This window comes from Nelumbo lutea, chromosome 6 (assembly GCF_056320005.1).
Source record: "Nelumbo lutea isolate HS-2025 chromosome 6, American lotus-T2T, whole genome shotgun sequence".
NCBI classification, from domain to species: Eukaryota; Viridiplantae; Streptophyta; class Magnoliopsida; order Proteales; family Nelumbonaceae; genus Nelumbo; species Nelumbo lutea.
Genome location: NC_142689.1, coordinates 44,899,318 through 44,922,457, shown reverse-complemented (window position 1 = coordinate 44,922,457; position 23,140 = coordinate 44,899,318). Strand labels below are relative to the sequence as shown.

The 23,140-nt window shown below is 38.9% G+C and overlaps 1 long non-coding RNA gene across 1 annotated transcript; it reads left to right on the top strand.

The window, feature by feature from the left end:
* Nucleotides 1-11,555: 11,555 nt before the first annotated feature.
* On the top strand, nucleotides 11,556-14,965 carry LOC148848810 (uncharacterized). Its single transcript, XR_016101259.1, has 3 exons — nucleotides 11,556-13,619; nucleotides 13,715-13,789; nucleotides 13,870-14,965. It is a non-coding gene; the product is annotated as an uncharacterized LOC148848810 (long non-coding RNA).
* The last annotated feature ends 8,175 nt before the right edge of the window (nucleotides 14,966-23,140 follow it).

Genomic DNA, 23,140 nt, shown 5'->3' with positions numbered 1-23,140 from the left:
TTTTCTTACAAAAATCATAGTTCTTAGGTATTAAGAAGGTTTTTTATTTAATCGAGTCCAATCAGGTTAGACCTGATTTTCCTAGTTGCCCATTGGTTTGGTACCGGTTTTAAAATAATAGAAGTGATTGTGTTTGGTTCGGCTCTTGTACTATTGGTTTTAGTAATCAATTCGAAACAATTCTAGCATGTCCCAAATAAGACCAACACCCTAGACAGCCCTAGTTGGCTTGTTAACAAATACATATTTTATCAATCAATAAGTAAATATATACACACATGTATATTATATGTTGTTGGACGATTATACCTTTAACTCCAATTAGGTTGATGTATCTTTTGGCATTTATAGTAAATGAATAAAGTACATCATTGGTTCATGTCATTGTGGTATATTTCTATGTAATACCCTTAAACTAGACACTTATGAGACTCATGTTAGTTTAGAATATTCACAGTCGTTGGATAGATCTGGGGAGATTTATCTTACTAAGGCTGACACTTATGTGCCGCCAAGTTGGTTGGGGTGGCTTGTCTCAGCTACTAGAGTGAGACCTGAGGTATATGCAGTGTGGATTTTCTTGAAACCCTGAATCAGACCAAATTTCAGTATTGCCCTGAACCTTGGAGACAAATGGGCAAAACTAAAATGTTACACCTGACCCCTATACTTAATTATAATACTACACTAGGTGTCGAATTGGGTTGTCTTTGATATGCCAATTAGTGAAATCTTTAGAGGGGGTCAAAACTTGGGTATGTTGGGACAGTCCAAGAATTCATTTGAGTGGGTGATCATAGTGACATGATCAGCCCCTTTGTCGGACAAAGTGAATGATTAGGTAATGCACTCTCTCTGATGGAAACCTAATCTACTAGCAGTTGATTTCAAACGTTGAGATTTGGTTTTGCAATATACATATATATATATATATACATATATATATATATATATATATATATATATATATATATATATATAGTTTCAAAATGTTTGCAAAAAAGTTTTAATTCCCAGGATCCATGTGAGTAGAGAGTGTAGCACTGTACCTTGCAACCGATGGATGGGTCCTCTCTTGTCAGGTAATGTTTGATCATTATGGGTTGAGAGGTTAAGTGTAAGACCATTGAGGGTAATACTTAATGGGCTAATCTTGCATCTGCCCATCATTGGGTTTTCTTAAGGTGGTTGAACCCAATGACCATTTAGTGTAAATGCTAGGCCCATTAAGAGCCCATGGTGATGGACTCAATGTTTGGGTCCCACGCCATACAAAGAGAGCCAACTGGGCAACAAGATAAGGGGTAAGTGAGCGCATAAGCTTAATGGTCCTAAAGCCCAATTCGAATTGGGCTTAAATTAATTAATTAAAAGGAGGCAATGACCATTAATGAACCCAAGGACCATTTAGTGTAAATGCTAGGCCCATTAAGAGCCCATGGTGATGGACTCAATGTTTGGGTCCCACGCCATACAAAGAGAGCCAACTGGGCAGCAAGATAAGGGGTAAGTGAGCGCATAAGCTTAATGGGCCTAAAGCCCAATTCGAACTAGGCTTAAATTAATTAATTAAAAAGAGGCAAGATCTGATTTATAATCTGATTAGGATTAGCTGAAAGGATAAGATAAGTCTTATCCATTTAAGAGTCCAGATCCAAATATCAGATTTGGATCAAGAAACTCTCTCCTAATTAGATTAGGAGGTTGATCCATAGAAGACTATAAATAGGAGCAAATTCCTCAGTTTTAATACACAACAACCTGTATAATTCTCTCATATTCTTTCCATCCCTACTCAGTTCGTTCTCCTCTTGTAGAGTTGATCAAGAAAGGTTCTTGATATTGTTCCTTGGTTGAAGAAACAAGCTGAAGTCGTGCTCACCAGCCCTTGTTCATTCTTGCTGAAGAATCTTGGTTCTCGCTGAAGAGCCATCCTGCTGATCCTGCTTCATCACACACTGTGTCATTTTCATTGGAAGCAGGTTTTGGTCTTCTCCTTGGGCATGAAAACCTTCATTGGGAGTTATTGCTACTTCGTATCAGGTATATCCCTCTCCTCCCTTTTGGTTTCAGACCTGGTCCGGTTTTAGAATTAAGAACAAACCTTGAAAATGCAGTTTTCTAAATTAGGGAATGCGATTCCCAGATGTGAGAAAAGAAATTTTTGAAAATTTGCCCAACCTTCCTATAGTCTTCAGCCATCCATATGATGGATCTCTAGTCCCTTCATATGTTTGTAAAAATACATATTTTATCAATAAATAGTCTATAATTATGATTTGAGGCCAAAAAAAGAGTTTTCTTGCAAAAAAGTAGTGGGGCAAGGTACCTTACAACACATTGGGATGCATAAATCTCAAAAAATTATCCAAAATAAAAAAAAATAAAGATCACCCCAATCGTACATTGGAATGCAAAGTTATGACTTTTGAAAGTTTACACACATTAAATACACAACCTATGACACAGCGACAAGGTCGAATGGGTCAATGGTTAAACCACCTAGGTCAAATAATTTTTGACCAAATAGCAATTTCAATAGAACCGAAGTTGGAATAATTATATTGGTTTTAGTAATCAATTCAGGACAATTCTAGCATGTCCCGAACAAGACATAGACCATTGGCAGCCCTAGTTGGCTTGTTAACAAATACATATTTTATCAATCAATCAATAAATATATACACACACATATATTATATGTTTGTAAAAATACATATTTTATTAATGGATAGTCTATAATTAAGATTTGAGGCCAGAAAAAGAGTTTTCTTGCAAAAAAAGTGGAGCAAGGTACCTTACAACACCTTTGGATGCATAAATCTCAAAAAATTACCCAAAATAAAAAAAAATAAAGATCACCTCAATCATACATTGGAATGCAAAGTTATGACTTCTGAAAGATTACATACAAGTAAATGTGCAGCCTATGACATAGCGACAGGGTCGAATGGGTTAGCAATTAAACCACCTAGGTTAAATAGTTTTTGACCAAATAGCAATTTCAACAGAATTGAAGTTGGAAGCAAGGTCATGTGACGGTTCGAATGGTTTAATCAACTAGATCAATAGCAGGTTGAAAACACTAATTGATCCATGTAGAAAGAAGTACATGATGAGACTGAAAAAAACCCTATTTTTGTCCCCTAATTTTCATCTTTTTACATCACTTTAGCACTTAAATGAACTCATTACTCTTGTATTTCGATTTAGGGCAATAAAGAAGGCAATTGGAAGAAAACAGGGCAAATCGGGTGATTTTGCACAGTTTCGGCGACAGTTAGTAATCTGGGTCTAACTCCCAATTCCGGACTCCGAATTGGACAATTCAAGAAGCATTAGAAATATGAAAAGAAGGCCCATAACTTTTATATTTTGGGTTTTCACAGATTCGGCCCACATCGAGTATGGAAATGAGCCCGAAGTTGGAGCAAGTTCATAGTCAGGCCCATTTCACAACTTAAGCCCAACTCGCAGAAGTACCTTGAAATAGTCCAAGTTTTAAAGCAGCCCAACTCGAATTCAAGAGTCAAGAGTCCAAATCTCAAATGTAATCTCCAAAGAGAGAATCTTATCAGATCTAAAGTCTTGAATGTAATTCTAAAGAGATAGGAAGATTGAGATTAGATCATTTGATAAGAGATATGATAGGATTAGTTCAAAGAAGATCAAAACTCCCTAAAGATATGATGATCTCCTATAAGGAGTTGAAAAATAGCCCTCTCCTTTGGCCTATATAAAGAGGGGGGAGAACCAGCTTTAGCATCACTCACTCTCAGATCCAAGAGATCATCAATAAGACCAAGAAGCTCAAGAAGGTAGTTTGGCTATGGAGAAGAAAAGCATGGAGATTGTGCAGATCATGAGCAGCTAAGCTTATTTTTCTTATTCGAGGGGGGAGGTTTGATTGTGGCATTGTGAGGTTCTGTAGTTAATTTATTTTTTTGCTTTTTAATTCAAGTATTCATTGGTTCTTGTGCACATTTTTATTAGATGTTAATATTAATTAGTCTAACAAACTGAATTAATGTTGATTTTCCTATTGCTATCCATGATTTCGGTGATCCGTAATTGTCACAAATAATGGTACAAGTAGCAATTAGGTTAATATCTTTATGGGTCAATTGTTCGTGACAGCCTTTGACCAATGTATTGACATGTTTTAACCTAAAGGGAATCGATGGAATAAGATTCAATAATTGTAACTATCTCAATTATTGTTATTTTGGTTTAATTGTTTTCACAAAGCTTAATGCTATAATTAATTAATAAGGAGTGCTATCGTACCCCGTTGATTAAAGATAAGTGTTGATCGAATGCTGGGTTTGGTCAACTGAATTAGGAAAACACAAGGTTTATTATGGCTATTCTAATAAATCTAAGGTTAAATGCTTGAATGGCAAGAATGCTGAAATTTACCTAGGATCGATGGCCAATCGATTCAACCCGAACCCTTGAACCAGAATCCGGTAAGACTGATTTTCTCTTGTTTGTTTAGTTTGTTATTGCTTTCTTATTCTTTTAAATTTTTAGTTATTTTCCCACTCAATTACTTTAACCATTCGGCTAAGAGATTACTGATTTGCTCTCTATGGGATTAGACCTAGTACCACTTTGTACGGCAATTATTTGATTGTGGGACTAATACTAATTTTGAGGGCTTCGACAAACCCGTCAAAATTTTGGCGCCGTTGCTAGGGAGCAACGTTAATTTCTTAGCTATTACCTTCTTTTTGTTAATCTTCTTGTTTTATGACTCGTGCTTCTCAACGAGGTGAACTCGAGTACAACCCCGAAATTGAGAGGACCACCTGTCGTTTAAGGAAGGAGGCTAAGCAAAGGAATGATCGCTCACCAAAAAGGGTGAACTCAGATTGCGAATTGCCGACTTTTGATTTTCCCATCTTCGAAGAAGTAGAAAGAATGACTGACAGAGAGAGGACATTGAGGGAGTTGGCTGCATCGATTATGAACCAACAACCCTTATGCATCACGTACCCCACTCTTAAGGTAGCTTTTGAATTGAAATTTGGTTTGATACAATTATTGCCTATATTTCATGGTTTTCTAGGAGATGACCCTCATAAGAATCTAAAGGAATTCCATGCCGTCTATGCAAGCATAAATCCCCAAGGTATGACCGAGGACCAGGTAAAACTCATAGCTTTCTCATTTACTTTAAGAGATAAAGCAAATGATTGGTTGTATATTCTTCCTCCCGGTTCAGTACGCACATGGGATGAGATGAATAGGATATTCTTGGACAAATATTTTCTTGCATCCCGGGCTGCAAATATAAGAAAATAAATATGTGGAGTTCGGAAATTTGGTGGTGAAACACTATATGAATATTGGGAAAGATTTAAACAACTTGTTGCTAGTTGTCCACACCACCAAATACCCGAACAACTATAAATCCAATACTTCTACGAAGGGCTGCAGCCCATGGATAGAAGTATGGTCGATGCAGCCAGTGGAGGAGCCTTGGTGAACAAGACACCCAAAGCGGTCAGGGAGTTAATCTCCAACATGGCCGAAAATTCACAACAGTTCGATGCAAGGACGACGGTACCATTAGACGGGTTAATGAGTTAAGCCATGTAAATTTAGAAAATCAGATTTCTGACTCGACTGTTTTGGTAAGACAACTCGCTGTAGGACAATTACAAACTGCTAGGGTGTGTGGTATCTGTTCGATCCCTGGCCATCCTACGGACATGTGTCCATCATTACAAGATGGATCGATGCAGCAAGTAAATGCCGTAGGAGGATTCCTGGGGTAGCTCCAACGAAAGTATGATCCTTACTCCAATTACAATCCGGGGTGAAGAGATCATCCAAATTTAAGCTACGGGAACCAAGGAGGACAACAACAATATCAGCCCCATTTTTTCAATCGACAACCCCAGTTTTCAACACCCATCACAACACAAGGCCAACCCCCAAATTCAGGTACGCCATTAGAAGATATAGTTAAGGCTCTAGCTACTAATACTCAACAATTTCAGTAGGAAACAAGACCCAACATTCAGAATTTGAGGAATCAAATCCGGGAAACTACCATCACAAACGGTAGTCAACCCCAAGGAAAATGTAAGTGCAGTGGTGCTGAGAAGTGGGAAGGAATTGCAGCTAGAACCTACCTCACCAATGAAGGCGGATAAAGGACAGGGAGAAGAAGAGGTACATGACTCAAGAGTTAGAGAGAACGTTTAAGTCGTGATCAAGAGGACCTTACTAGAAAAACATGCTGATTATGTTCACCCTACCTTGTGTGATTGGCAATAAGCGAATCGAGCATGCCATGCTAGACTTAGGTGCATGTATCAGTGTCATGCCATACTCGATTTACTATGCTTTGAGATTAGGTCCTTTAAAGGAAACTAAAGTTGTTATCCAATTAGCTGATCGTTCTAACCCCTACCCAGAATGGATTGTTGAGAATGTAATGGTGCAGGTTAACGATTTAATTTTCCCAACTGATTTTTACATTCTGAAGATGGAGGACACGATCGAAAGTTCAGCCCCATTTCTATTAAGCAACCAAAATAGATGTGGATGAGGGTACCCTCTCCGTCGAAATCGACAGGGAGACTATTAAATTTAATATTTTTGAAGCTATGAAGTACCCAAATGAAGACCATTCGGTTGACACTATTGATCCAACTGTGCAAGAAATTTTTGAAAAAGACATGAATGAGGAGCTAGAATCGAGTGCACAATTGGATACGAAGGCCCTTATTCCAGATTTGAACCCGCCCATGATGGATGGAAGGGGAGCACATTGGAAGCTGCAACCACGAGAGTTAGGGTAGCAAAGGAGAACGTCGAGCATAACGACGTTAAACGGTTGCGCTTGTAGGAGGCAACCTATTGTGTTTGGTTAATTTTGTTATTTTGTTTGGTTTTGATTTTTGTGTTTAGTAGGAACCCAACAAAACAAACAGGGAAGTACCCCCAAATCCTTCTACTTTATGCATAATCACATACATTGGGGACAATGTACAACTTAAGTGTGGGGGGATTAGGGAAATCTAATGGAAATTTGAATAATCCCAGCATGCTTCGATCATCACTTCTTGACCTTATCTTCTTGAAATTTCTGCTCCTTAGAAACTTATCCTTGAACGATTTCAACTTATCAAGAATCATGTGCTTAGGCTGAATAGATAAGATAGGATGCAAGCATGACTAACTAGATCTTTCTTGGCTGCATATGGTACCTCATGATTTTAATCGATCAATAGGCAAGATGCATAAAGATTTGATTGATTTTCACATAATTATCTGTCAAATAGGGTTTGATTATTATAGAACTTGCTATGTTAGGCAAATTGAGACCACGATCAATGAATTCATGGATCAGGCGATGAAATCCTGTGATTCTTGAGCAAAAAAAAAAATAAAATTGAAAATAAAATCGTGACTAATGTGAGATGGAGCATAAAATGCACTCACGTCTAGAAACAAAAACAAGTGTGAGATGGAGCATAAAATGCACTCACATCTAGAAACAAAAACAAATGTGAGATGGAGCATAAAATGCACTCACATATTGAAACGAAGGCAAGGGTGAGATGGAGCATAAAATGCACTCACCCTAGAACCCCAACCCCATTCTCACCTTCAAATCCTAAGAATTCATACTAAGTGGTGGAGATGTGATACATAGCAAGCTTATGGAAATAAGCACACCTTGTTTTGGCTTAAGAAATAAAGAAAGGTAAGTGAATCTGGCTGTATTAGTTTGTTAGAGCAATGAGTACCCATTCAGCCAAGGATGCTTCAGCCAGGAAGGCTTGTCTCCTGGACTATCGATTTAACCTGGGACCATGGGGAATGGTGATTTGCAATCATTTTTGGACGAGAAGAAGGGGAGAAAGAGATATAAAGAGGGAAGGTTACCAAGTCTGGACTAAAGCATGCAATGAACCAGGCCTCATGTAGAGAAAAAGAAAGATTGAAAATCAGTAGTTGGTTTCTTTTGTGTTACTTGAGTTTTTGCCTTGCCCGAGGACGAGCAAAGTTTAAGTGTGGGGGGATTTGATGAGACTGAAAAAAACCCTATTTTTGTATTATAATTTTCATCTTTTTACATCACTTTAGCACTTAAATGAATTCATTACTCTTGTATTTCGATTTAGGGCAATAAAGAAGGCAATTGGAAGAAAACAGGGCAAATCGGGTGATTTTGCACAGTTTCGGCGACAGTCAGTAATCTGGGTCTAACTCCCAATTTCGGACTCTGAATTGGACAATTCAAGAAGCACTAGAAAAATGAAAGGAAAGCCCACAACTTTTATGTTTTGGATTTTCACAGATTCGGCCCGCATCAAGTACGGAAATGAGTCCAAAGTTGAAGCATGTTCGTAGCTAGGCCCATTTTGCAACTTAAGCCCAACTCGCAGAAGTACCTTGAAGCAGCCCAACTCGAATTCAAGAGTCAAGAGTCCAAATCTCGAATGTAATCTCCAAAGAGAGAATCTTATCAGATCTAAAGTCTTGAATGTAATCCTAAAGAGATAAGAAGATTGAGATTAGATCATTAGATAAGAGATAGGATAGGATTAGTTCAAAGAAGATCAAGACTCCCTAAAGATAAGATGATCTCCTACAAGGAGTTGAAAAACAACCCTCTCCTTTGGCTATATAAAAAGGGGGGGAAACTAACTCTAGCATCACTCACTCTCAGATTCAAGAGATCATCAAGAAGACCAAGAAGCTCAAGAAGGTAGTTCGGCTATGGAGAAGAAAAGCATGGAGAGTGCATAGATCATGAGCAGCTATGCTTATTTTTCTTATTCGAAGGGGGAGGTTCGATTATGTCATTGTGAGGTTCTGTAGTTAATTTATTTTCTTACTTTTTAATTCAAATATTCATTGGTTCTAGTGCATATTTTTATTGGATGTTAATGTTAATTAGTCTAACAAAATGAATTAATGTTGATTTTCCTACTGCCATCCATGATTTCGGTGATCCTTAATTGTCACGAATAGTGGTACAAGTAGCAATTAGGTTAATATCTTTCTGGGTTAATTGTTCATGACAGCCTTTGACCAATGTATTGACATGTTTTAACCTAAAGGGAATCGATGGAACAAGATTCAATAATTGTAACTATCTCAATTATTGTTATTTTGGTTTAAATGTTTTCACAAAGCTTAATGCTATCATTAATTAATAAGGAGCGCTATCGTACCCCATTGATTAAAGATAAGTGTTGATCGAATGCTGGGTTTGGTCAACTGAATTAGGAAAACACAAGGTTTATTATGGCTATTCTAATAAATCTAAGGTTAAATGCTTGAATGGCAAGAATGCTGAAATTTACCTAGGATAGATGGCCAATCGATTCAACCCGAACCCTTGAACCAGAATTCGGTAAGATTGATTTTCTCTTGTTTGTTTAGTTTGTTATTGCTTTCTTATTCTTTTAAATTTTAGTTATTTTCCCACTCAATTACTTTAACCATTCGGCTAAGAGATTACTGATTTGCTCCATGTGAGATTCGACCTAGTACCACTTTGTACTGCAATTATTTGATTGTGGGACTAATACTAATTTTGAGGGCTTCGACAAACCCGTCAGTACACAAGTGAACTCAGTTTGCCATAATCAAATTCCTAATTTAGAATAGGAAGCCCCATTCAAATTGTTAAATGGAGACATGATCCCTATTATGATTCAGTATGAGTATAAGTGTAGTGGTGAGGCTACGTACGAGGGTCTCCTTAAATGATAAAGGAAGATTGGATGCATGAGGTAGGCTAAAGGATAGGGTAATGTGAGATAAGATGATCTTTTCGTTATGAGATAGACCCCTATTTGTGGAAAGGGATCCAAGTTTCCAAATAGAAGGAGCTAAAATCATTTGATTCCCACTAGGAAAGGGAATATTGGATTCATTGTCAGTTGTTAGTTATTAGGGATGAACTTTCCTTTCGTCCGAGGATTCTCATAATCCGCATGTACTACTTCCTTTCATGACCCTTTTAACCGATGTGGCATGAATGATGTCATTATTTATTTGGTGTGCCCTTATTAGGCCCACAGAGTGTCCCGTCATGCGTGTATATTAAAGATGCACGTGTTTCTAGCATTTATTCTTGGTTTGTGGTAATCTTATGCTTGTCACAATTTTGTAATAACTTTGAAGCCCATCACAAATTTGCGCATCTACAAAGCTCATCGCGGCATCACACATGTCTAAAACTCATCGCAAGCCCACGAATGTCTGAAGCTTATCGTAGGTTTATTCTGGCCAAAGTTCACTGGAATCCATTTTGGATACAGGTTTGTTGTAATCATGCAGTGAATTATGAACTCATCACAGACGTTCGATGAGTTGTGAACTCATCACAAGCATTTGTGTTGTATTAATTCAACACCTTCTGTACTCTAGTGGTCTAAGCGACAACTATGTACCTACATTAGTCCCCTGCTTATCAGTAAGTGGAAACTTACTAATACGCATCTTTGTCCTTTGATTTGTTTTTAGATTTTGTGATGGAGCAATGTAGATAGGGATTGAAGACATTGTGGCCTATCGATCTTTGTGTTTTAAGTCCAGTGATCGTTCCTGTCTTGCTCGGATCCTCTGCGTATAGGAGAAAACTTGATTGGGTCTATTATTAGCCCCCTGCTTATTGACGAGTATAGACCAGTCAATAAGTAGTCTTGTGTTCAGCCTAGTAATATCTTCGGATAGGAATCAGGGTGTTCATTTTGGACTAACCTTTCATTCATTCTATGATTCAATCCCCCTATCTTTGAAAATTTGCTTTTTGTCAGTAGGCAACTATGTATTCAAGTTGTTTGCGAAATTTTAAACCCCCCTACCTATTGGTAGGAAGTGAATTGTCAAAAGATAAATGTTAGACATCAGAGGCCGGGCATCTAACCCCCCTTTGGTCAGGGGAAGTTATATCCTCTAAACTTTTAGCCCCTATTCCATGATAGTTTAATGCTTTGCCAAACACAGATGAAATGGTGGTTTTAATTTTCAGCCCCCTGTCTTTGGTGAAGTATTGGCCCTCGTGAATGCATGGTATGAAGTAGTAGTGTTTTGTTTGGGTGGCTTTTTGCATTTGATCACCGTTGGAATGATGGAGAAGTTGTTACGAACCGATGACATGGAAGTCATCATTAGAGCTTTTCGTAACCATCCTCTTGGCATAAATGCGCTATGTTTGCGCGTGTATTTGGGAGAGTGGATGTAAAATTTAAAGTGGCAGTTGCCAATATAGCACCGCTTTTGAATTAATGCACCGATTTGTTCGGCCTGATTGAGGGTATAATTATAATTTTATCTAGTTTGCTTTTTCAGTAAGAGATGACAGGGGAATTGTAATCATATCATTTCATCTTCCCTAGTGCCATTTAGGATTTTGGATTGAGGGTATAATTATAATTTTATCTAGTTTGCTTTTTCATTAAGAGATGACAGGGAGTTGTAATCATATCATTTCATCTTCCCTAGTGCCATTTAGGATTTTGGACACGTAAGAGCCATCTATAAAATAGTGGTGTTCCTGTTAGTGTTCCTTTCTCCTTGCTCCATTGTTTCCAGTTAGCTTGCCCTCTTTGTTTTTGTCCTTACCTCTATAGCAACCATTCTTAGTCCATTTCCTTGTTCCTTGTCTTTTGACCATGGCTCCTTGCCAAAAGAAATTCGACTACTCGTTTGTTGAGTTCGTTCTAATAGTGGATACAGCAGAAATGTTGTCTGAGCGTGAAGCAGATAGAGTGACCGATGGGGGTAAGGGTTTCTAGCCCCCTATGTCGGTATCAAGGGGCAATGATAGGGGATTTGATGCCGTTGATGGGAGTGAGTTTATGTGTCTATATGGGCGTGTTTTGTTGCCTATTATGGGATGCCGGTCTCTTGCGCTTTGTGGACTATTTCTTGGATCTTCCTAGCAAAGAGAGGGTAAGTTATGTAAATCCCCTTTTAGAGCATTGGTGTTGCCATACTCACATGTTTGTGGGGGCGTTCGGTGAATTTGATATAACCATAGAGTATGTAGTTGCCTTATTGGCACTACTAGTCGGTGGGTCAGTGTCTGCCCACCATTTACAGTTTCCCGAGTCTCTCCCTGCCAATTTGTCGGAGCTCTGTGAGGACTTGATGGGGGAGATTGCTGAGTTCAAGTCCCAGATAGATCAATCAACTGCCCCCGCTAAGATGCCACTTAAGGCATGGGTGACCTACTGGTTCGAGGCCAACGGGAGGGGAAATGCGATGGTGCGCCTGGGAGATAGCCGATGCCACCTTGCAGTGTTTATTCTGTACGTTGCATCTCAGTTCCTCTTTCCTGGGGGGTCACCGATTATGGCCTTCGCATAGTACTGGCCCCCCTTGCTATGCTCGCTGCCAAAGGTCACCAGCTTCCATTAGCATCAATGTTTTTGGGGTACCTATTCGAATAGATGGACGACATAGTCCATCAGGTAATTGACCCAAGTTGTAAAAGGCGCATAAGCTACATCTTCACCCCTTTTCTGTTCATGTATATTTGCGAGCGTCTTGACCTCAGTGTCACCCCCCATGTCTCTCTCCCATGAATGTCACTATCACAACTTTTGAGGGAGACCAAACCGAAGATTAGTTGTTGGGGGTCTGCCGTGAAAAGCACTGGCTTCGTGCTAGTATGCTCAAGCAGTTCGGGGTGAATGAGATTGAGTTGAATCTAGTGTCCATTGAAGGTTTTGTGTGGAGGCCTTATACTTGGGCTGTTCGGCATTCCATGCCATTTTGCATTGGAGCCGTCGTTCTAGAAAATGGTGACCAACAATGTGCATTGGAGGCCATGCATCCTCTTGCAGGCATGGCACATCTCATTCTATGGCCCGGTGTCGTCACCTACCTAGATCGTGCTAGTGAAGCACAAACTGTGGCCTATCACCCTAACAGCATCCTCCGCCAGTTCAGCTACAACGACATGGGTGCACAGTTTCTACGTTTTGTGGGGGAGGACATATTCTGGACCATGCGGCACGGATTAGTGTTCCCAAGGAGTTCGTGGTTCCCCATCGCGGGGCATAAGAGGGTTCAGACTTGCAGGTCCCTCCATTTTGCGTACATGTGCTCATTATTCAGGGGCCTCCAATTGTTTATGTCTGCAACTCCTCGTCCTTGCCACGTTATGGCTCCCCCTGTGGGTCATGCAACTGACCAGCAGTAGAAACCCGCTAATTCTCTCCCAAGTCCTCCAATTTTGAAAGAGCAAGAGTTCATGGGTGTTGTTTGAAAGGGTAAGTGCCCTGCTTTGGAGAGAGGTGAAGGCAGTTGCCCCCATGCCGCTAAGAGGGCCCGGTCAGCGAGGGTGCCTCACACTGCTGTTCCATCGGTGGTGCAGCGTGATCCTGAATTAGACATTGCCTCATCCTGGGCATGGGGAGGTTCAAGATAGGGGCTCACCACGAGCCACTCTTGAAGGAGTTAAGCATGATCCCCCAGCCCCAACTCCTGATGTAAGAGATGCGACTGATGCGGAATCAACACAGTCTACCACGCTAGTCCCTTCTACTGAAGCCGTTTATGTCCGTGTCACTAGTGGGCGTGTGAAGAAGATGGATCCTTGTCCACGTAGGAGGGATCCCGAAAAGGTTGATTTGGTAATATTTTGTAACTCTAATGTATTTGCTTTACTATCGTTGTGATTATTATACCATGACTTTTACTAATCTTTTTACGGTCATTTGTGTTGAAGCAAGTGGAGGCCGATGACACTTGGCCCGATGTGGAAAACCCACAAGTCCCATTTGAAGGTGTTGTGGGTACAAAGGTATAGGCAGTGTGGGTGGTTGTCTGCTTTTGCTATTATTACTTTTTTGTACTGATCGTTTGTAGTTCATCTCATCGTAGGAGGTTTTCGGTGTTGATCCCTTGACTGTGCCAATCTTACCCATTATTGGGCGATTGGTGCGTGAGTTGCAACCTTTGCAGCCCCCCCCACTCAGGATCAAGGGACATTTGAAGACCCACCCAGTGACCCTGTGGATGCCAGGGTAGCCGTGGATGCGGTTGTTGACGTCATCACACCAGCCTCCGTCATGCGAGGAGAAGGAGCCCCCATAGGTTTGTAGAGAAAGGCCCTTAGTGAGATAGTGGGTCAAACTGAGGTTGCCCAAAAGGATCTGCTAGCCATTGAAACTCCTGAAGAGCTGGTCTTTGGGTCAGGGCAGCCTACCGAGGAAGGAAAAGGACAAGTTGCAGTTGAAGTGTTGTGTGATCCAATGCGCAAGACAATCACAACAGACATGCATCATGAAGAAGAGGCTGCGCCTACTGGTCTAATTGAGTCTAATTATATTGGAGGTGTAGCAGTTGTGGACTTGGAGTCCTAGCCCGAAAGTGAACCGGTGGGTTCTGAGATGGCATCACCATTCGAGGCTATGTCAAATGATGAGGAACTTGCATTAGTGCGATAAGAGCTTAAGGAGTATTGTGAGAAGAATGATATCGCTCCTCTAGGCTACACCATCGTGGACCCGATCTCTATCCAAGGTCCTCACAAAACTGACAAGTACTTCGTATAAAATTCCACAGTGAAGGCCACTATAGTCATTATTCAGAAGGGCTGGTTGCCGTCTGCTGACATTCCTTCGATGGTTATAGGGACGTCTCTAAACACAATCGTGGTGATGATGAATATGGACCAATCTACTGATGAGCTTTTGTGGTCTAGGTTTTCCCAATAGCTGAGGACTTATGAGTCCTTTTTTGCTCTCGGTTTTCAAATGGACTAGATTGAGGAGCAGGTTACTCTGTTGGCCCACGTGTTTTGGAAGGCTAGTCTTAAGGGGTCACAGTCTCTTTCTGCTTAATCTCTAAAAGACATACGCCTGCACCTCAAGGTGGTTGAAGCGAATCTTTCGAAGGCGGCTGAGAAGTTAAATGCCCTTCTTGACGAATGCGGTTGTCAGTGAAAGATATTATCGCAATACAAGGCAAAGCAGAAGGAACTACTATTTGAAGAGTGAAAGTAGAGTCTGGCAGAGATAGAAAATATGAGGAAAGAGTGGTATGTAGTGTAAAACGTATATGGTCTTAATTCCTTGTAAATCACTCAAATTTTGTAATGGAAGACTATTTTTTATCTTGCTTTTATGTAGCCTATCTCAGATTTTTGTTGATTACGTTGCTTTATAATTTGAACAATATAGAAGTATTGGTGGGTCTGTTTGACTATGCACATCGCTAGTATGCCTTAGTGGGTTGAAGGTGGTGCCAGTAGACTATTCATGCCTTTTGTGCCTCATAGATGCGGGTTTCGGAGTTTTCACTTTGGTGAATATATTCTGATATATTTTAAAATTGTTTTATTATGGATTGTTGAAATCTTTGGTTGAAAGTGTGATGGAGATGGAAATCTTATTGGCAGCAAGGTTTGTGCACATCAAATTTATTGATTTAATTGTGTGCCTGTAATTAATTAATTTTTTTTTCTAGAAAGAATGTATTAGGTTTTTCTGATGTAAGCAATATAAATTAGGGTTTTTCTATTTTTTTATGTCGGAGAAACCGCTGAAGCATTCGGAGAAGACAAAGCTTGCAAATGGAGATCGATCTCAGATTGTAGTTTTCGTAGGGTTACAATTTTTGTCCAGATTGGATTCAGACCATCGCACTATCAGCCCTAGCTATTTGTTTCTATTTATTTGCTACTTATTTGCTGTTTTGATTGTGAATCATAACTGAGAATTTCATGTCATTACCTATGTGAATTGATGCATGATTTGGAACCAAACCATATGCCAATTTGATCTAGTTTTGGTCCAATTTTGTTTGGTCGAACCTATGGTCCTTTGGGGTATGATCGCAGCTCCTTGGGCCACGGTTTAAGTGACCCAAAATTGGTTTTAGGCTAGGGGTTTGATGGCCCATTTGCATTGACCAATTCAACCCATACTTGAAAAGCCCTTTTATGTTAGATTAAAGCAAGACTAGCCCATTTCAACATGGACTGCTATATTGGTCGAATTGCTTTTTGCAATTTAGCCCATATACTAAGATAAAATTATTAGACAATTTAGTCAATTGGTAGACTGATAATGTGTTAATCTAAATGAATATGGGTTTTAGAAGTTTTAAATTGATTTGGAACAATTGTGTATGTGTATGTGATGTGTTGAATGGATGTCATTCATTCTTGGGCCATAAGTGCTTGGCCCATGTATTGACTTATGTGGCTCTCTGTGAATATCATGGCTGAATGCATATCATTATCATGATGCCCATAGATCATTGCATGATCTCCTTTTTTAATGGGCCCCCTAAATAGATTCCTCCTCAAAAAGAACCTTGCGGGAACCCTAGCCCATTAAGGGCCTATTTGAATTTGACTTTATGAAAGTTAATGGGAGCCACTATGGTATGATTTCTCTAAGCGCAATGAGATAGGGAATATTATAGGATGATTTCTCTAAAGGCCTTCCGTCATATGCATGAAAATGTGTTGAATTTGTGGGTGGAGATGCACCATAAAATTAGTCTATCCATTTCACTGATACAATCGGTGGAATTGCTTTATGAGATGATAGGGGTGTCATAGAGTAGTGGGAGGGGCTTATCCTAAAATGGAAGACTTTTCCACGATACCTTGGGGCTCATGATATGACGTGTCTGCATTTACTAGACAGAAATGTTTAACCTAAAATGACAATGAACCTTGTCTGATGGAGGCTAAAGGGAAAACTCATTGGATGGGTGGATATGAGATCCTTCACAAAAACTGGTGGGGTTATGTAGTTGAAATAGTTGACCCCATGCACCTAGACAGAAAGGTTTAACCTAAAATGATAATGAATCTTGTCTGATGGGGGCTAAAGGGAAAGCTCATTGGATGAGTGGATATGAGATCCTTCACAAAAAGTGGTGGGGTTATGTAGCTGAAATAGTTGGCACCATGCACCTATGTGATTTCTCACATTTCCAAAGACATGAACTGTATCCTCATCACTAAGATATGAGGGAAATCTTAGAGATGAACAAATAGAGATGGAACATAGATAAAAGTCCATTGTATGGAAGATAACATGAAACAATATTAAGGTTGTGGACTAATTAATCATGCTTTTTATCAGAAATGGCACACGGATAGTTTGCTAAATTGTTAGATGACAACAAACTAAAAGGACGCGATTATGCAGACTGGTATCGTAACCTAAATCTAGTGCTCACGTCCAAGAAGTTGAACAAGGTTGCTAAAAACCCAGCACCAGAACATCCAGGTCATAGGGCTTTTGAAGCATGAAGAGGGAATATCAGGAATGGAAAGAAAAAAATTCTCTTACCCGATGTTATTTCATAGCTTCTTTGGACAATTCTATCTAGAAACCATTTGACAAAATTAATATCTACAAAGATATCCTAGATAATCTAAAGACTAGTTCATAACCATGTCATGCGGATGATAAGTTACATAAATGAATTGGAGGCTCTTATCTCCCAACTTGACGATGACACTAAGATTGATGACATCTTGAACTCTCTACCCTCATCCTTCAATTAGTTTGTCATGAACTACAACATGAATAACTTAAAAGTTAGCTCATAAGAGCTCAGCAATATGTTGCAAAGAGTTGAAGAACTGATCAAGAAGGATAAGTTAGTAACTATACTTATTGAAGGTGGCAAATTTGGCAAGAATAAAAGGAAGGGTAAGAAGAGGCCTCAAAGAAAGGGAGGCAAATTGAAAAAGCGAAAGAGATATCGGTCATCAAATGAATGTCACTTCTACAAACAAACTGAGCACTAGAAGAGGAATTATCCTCTATATCTGGAGTCAAAATCCATCAAATATTTTACCTATAAAAACTCAAATAAAAAAATGAAAATTAGTAAACTTGCATCAAATATTTTAAATAACTTCACTTGTAAAAACAGATAAAAAAATCAAAATCCATAAATCAAACAACTAATCAAAACCCATAAAAATTCAAATCAAGAGTCAAAATCCATCAAATATTCAAATCAAATAAATTTCAAAAATCAAAACCCATAAAAATCCAAACCAAAGGTCAAAATCCATCAGATATACAAATCATATAACCACTTTCGGAAATCAAACACAAAATTTAAATCAAAATCCAAAGTACTTTTAAATCAAATAACTAAAACCCACAAAAATTCAAACCAAATAACTAATTCCGAAAATCAAAACTTGTACCAAAATTCAAAGTCCATCAAATATTTAAATCAAAATCAAGACCTGTAAAAAAATCAAATAAAAAACCAAAATCCAAATTAACTTAGTACATTTCCATCAAACATTTGAATCAAATAGAAAATTCAATCCAAAAAAAATTATAGGTTTTCATTAAATCACAAATTCAAATGCCGCAACAAAAAAGGTAAAACCCGTACAAACTCAACCTATAGGCATCCAACAAATAACAAATTTAAAAATAATAGTAAATAATAAAAAACATAGCAAGCTTCATCCCGTATTAACTCAACCTATAGGCATCCATCAGGTAATCAGCTCTTAATGGTCTTATAAACTTAACCTCTCAGCCTACAATGATGAAACACTACCTAACGGGAAGGACCTCTCCCCTGATTGCAAGGTGTAGTCTCACACTCTTTACTCAGATGGATCCTGAGATTTAAAACCTTTTGAAAACATTTTTCTTCAAACATAATATATCTATAACATATCATATCATATAAATATATTTTGCAAAACCTAATATCAAAGATAGTTGAAATCCACTGCCAGCAGTTTAGGTTTCCATCAGAGAGAGTGCAGTCTTGATAATTCACTTTATCCGACAAAGGGGCTGATCCTATTACTATGATCATCCACTTAAGTGAATTCTCAGATTGCCCCAACATACCCAAGTTTTGACCCACAAAGGATCTCACTGATTGGCATATCAAATACAGCCCAATCTGACACCTAGTGGAGTACCATAATTAAATCTAGGGGTTATGTGTAACTTTCTACTTTTGCTCATCAGTCTCCAAGGTCCAAGGCATAGCTGAAAAATAGTCCGGGTTTAGTGCTTCAATCAAACATACACTACATGTGCTTTGTTTTTAACCCAAGCAGTTGAGACAAGCTGCCCCAACTTCTTTGGCCACATCAGTGTCTGCCTTGGCAAAATAAACTCCCTAAGTCTATCCAATGTCTAAGAACATTCTAAACTAACACGAGTCTCATAAGTGTCCAATTTAAAGAGAAAATTCACAAAAACATACCAATAACGACATGAAACAATAATGCACTTTTATTCATTCACAATAAATGTCTTTGTACATCAATTTGATTGGAGATAAGGGCATACACTGTTTAATGACTCCCACTTGCATTTAGGTTCAACCGGGTACAAGCCTCAGTCCCATACTATATATGTGTTTCTCAAACACTTTCTCTATCAGTGGCTTAGTCAATGAATCTACTACATTTTTTACTGATGCTACTTTTGAAATCTGGATGTCCCCTTTACCAACAATCTTTCGAAGTATGTGATAGTTTCTCTCGATGTGCTTGGACTTCGATTGGGTTTTTGTCACCTTAGCCTGAGCAATGGTTCTAGTGTTGTCTCACAACAATGGGATGTGTGGGTGTTGGATGCAATAATTCTAATTCACGGATGAATTTCTTCATCCACACTACTTCCTTTGCAGCTTCACTTGCGGCAATGTATTCAGCTTCGGTCGTGGAATCTATTGTGGATCATTGTTTGCTGTTTTTCCGGCTAACTGCACAGGACCCCATTGTGAAGATGTAACTAGTTGTAGGCTTTCAATCATCTAGGTCGGACTAGAAGTCGGCATTAGTATACCCAATCATCTGTAGTGAACTACCATCGAATACAAGACAAGTTTTTAGTCATCCGTAAGTATCTTAGTATGTTTTTCACAGCAGTCCAATGCTCCCATCCTAGATTTGACTGGTATCTACTTACCACATTCATTGCCTGAGCAATGTCTAGCCGAGTGCACAACACGAAATACATGTTGCTCCCTACAACTGAGGCATAGGGAACCTTTCTCATGCCCTCGATCTCCTCATGGGTCTTAAGTGACATACCCTTTAAGAGAGTGATTTCGTGCCTAAAAGAAACAAATCCCTTCTTGGAATTCTTCATTTTGTACTTGTGTGGCTTCCTGACCCGGAGGGAGGGACACAGTATGGATTTTGGAGTTGCCACCTAAATTTTTGGAATTGAGAATTTAGGAAAACCCAGATTTTTTTTTCAAGAAAAACATTTTGTTTTCTTGGTGACTCGTTGCTCAATGGGGATGAGATTCTTAGGGTTCGGGGACCAAGGTACGATGCGGGAAGGTGTTAGGCACCCCACACATGCCCGGTTGAACCGGCCTCTAGTTCACCAATGTTCCAAGGAAAATTTTATAATCTTGGACAATTAAAAGAAAACACACATTGGAACTAAGAAAACGTAAACAAGAAAAAGCACCAGGGAGCATAAGTTATTAAAAAAATCAAGAGAAGGGAAACTGATTTAATGATTAAAGTATGTTAGCTATGACTACAAGGAAGTGAGAAAATAGAAATTAATGAAATATAGTGGCAAACAATGCAAATGTACTCTAGAATGCAAGACTAGAAAAAGCAACAATAAACACTTGGGGGGGGGGGGATACTTATCTGCTGAATGGATTGCTAACTGAAAAACCAATGGACAATTAAACCATGAAAAAGCTAAATGATTTTGACAGATACTAGGAGTTCCTACCTAATCAAATGTTTATGCATGGGGAATGAAGAAATCTACAACTTAAACTACTAAAGCATATACTAGCTGCGACGTTTATTGGCATGAGGGGTTAAATAATAACTACTCAAGACCCTAGATAATGTGATAATGTGAAGGTGAAAGGACTGAACCAACTAGTACAATGGACTAAGGGAGGAGAAAGTACACGAGCAATGGATTAGGCGTTTAAGTAAAAGCCTAGACGAGGATTTGGAGTCCACTCACATCAAACCAATTACATGCTGAAAACGTAAACGTTGATAGGGGCAACTATGCAATGAGTTTTGGAAAAAAAAAGGAATAACCGCAATGCTTGCTGAACTAAGAGGACAAAGGAAGAAAGAAAAAAGAAAAAGAAACTAAAAATAAAAAGAATTAGAAAAAAAACGGACAGATTGGAAGGGTGGGATTGGAAGTCCATTGAAACAAGCTAAATAACTAAATAATTAAATAAACTTGGACCTTCACTCTAAAATTTAAAACAGAAAACGGGAGATGAGATTTCGGTTAAAACATGTTCAATGCTAAGTGTAAAAGAAAAGAAAGTGAAGTGATGCTGATGCCGAACGCCGATGCTAAGGATTGATGTGTTAAAATTCTAAAGTCGTTTACATGATTAAAACAAAGAAAATGAATGCATGCACACAACCATCGAATTTGAAAATTGGTATATAGCTATAAGACAAAATAGAAGTTATAAAAGAAACGGATAAAGAAGAGTGTGGGAAATCCGATGCAATCCGTGAGATTATTGTCTTTGCACAGCTAATATGCTAATTCTACTAAACTACTTCCAAGAAGAAAACTGAGAACAGAAATTGTCTAGAAAACAACTAATGTAATCAAGAAAATTTAAAGAAGTGAACATATCTGGAATGGCAAAGGAAAGGAAGAACTCCATGCGCATTGCTTGGTCCAATCGCCATTATCTTTAATGTGTATCAGCTTTTAACTTCAGTTGTTTACCATGCCTCTTGAGTGCTATAGGTTATGAAGAATATTTCCCAAATTATTTAGATGATCCACTAAAAGTATGTGGTGCCGTTGTTTCAAACATGCTTCATGCTTTCTTCCTTGACAGTTTGTGCGACGTAGGGTTTCTTGGACTGATACTATTATGAAGGGATCCTAGGGACGTAAGAGGAGGTGGGGAGTGAGTTTTGGACGTGGGTTAGGGAAGCTTGGAGCTGTTTGGGGCATGAAAGGGGTATTCTCTAGGCTAGTGAGTGTAGGATCATCTCTCTAGGCTTTTCTTGTGTGTTTTGGATGTGAGAAAGGGGTGGTATTTATAGATTTTTTTGAGAGGAGAATGGAGGGCTGAGATGGAAGATAAGGGAGATCAATGGCTGATGTTTGAATGATTTTGGAGGGAGATTGATTGAGAGAATGGGATGTCAAGACAGCTTTGTGAGGAATTCTCTCAATCAATCAAGACAAAGAGTGAAAGATTTCACCAATTTACCTAAACTGGACATTCCAAGTTTAGGTGATTGGCTTGATTGATTGGAAGCCATAGTTGGTTAAATCTTAGATTTTTAAGATGTTTCTAAAGGCTGAGATGAAGTTTGGGTCGTGGAATGCCCTAGGTTCGAAGTTAATGTAAAGAGGATTCTAAATGGAGGGTCCAGATCGAGTCTAGCTTTGGGTCTCAAGATGGAGGGGCTAATGGTGACGGAATTGGATGATCTTGGTATTGTTGGACTCAGAATTTCAAGCTATATCCATCTATAAGGTTGGATTTCAGATTTTATGGGGGCTAGGACTTAGGATCAGAGATGATCCCGATCAGACGATCGGAATCAGTTCCGATTTCGGGTCTTGAGATGAAGGGGTAAGAGGTGTTGGATTTTGGTGATCTTGGTGTCGTTGGATTTGGATTTTTAGGCTCTACATACCTATGGTCTCATATTTTGGATTTGATGTGAAATGAAGATTATGATCAAAATGATTCCGATCGGATGATCAAAATCGATTCCGGCTTTGGGTCTTAGGATGAAGGGGTAAACGGTGTTGGATTTGGGTGATCTTGGTGTCGTTGGATTTGGATTTATATGATCTATGTACCTATAGTTTTGGATTTCTGATTTGGTGTGAAATGTGGTTTAGGGTCAAAATGACTCTGATCGGACGATCAGAATCAGTTCCAGCTTTGGGTCTAAAGATGAAGAACAATGTCATATTTGGGTGATATTGGTGTCACTAGGTTTAATTTTTCGGTCTCTACGTACCTATGGATTTGGATCCTTGAGGCCCCAACTTTTATAAAATTCCAAAAATACCTCCCGGTCGACTACAATGTTAGCTAAAACATGCTTGAAGATCAAAGTGTTGTAGAAAGACTGAAGAGCGCAAAAATGGGGTGTCTACAACTTGTATACAATCTTGTGAATGTAAGTAGATTGGGATAA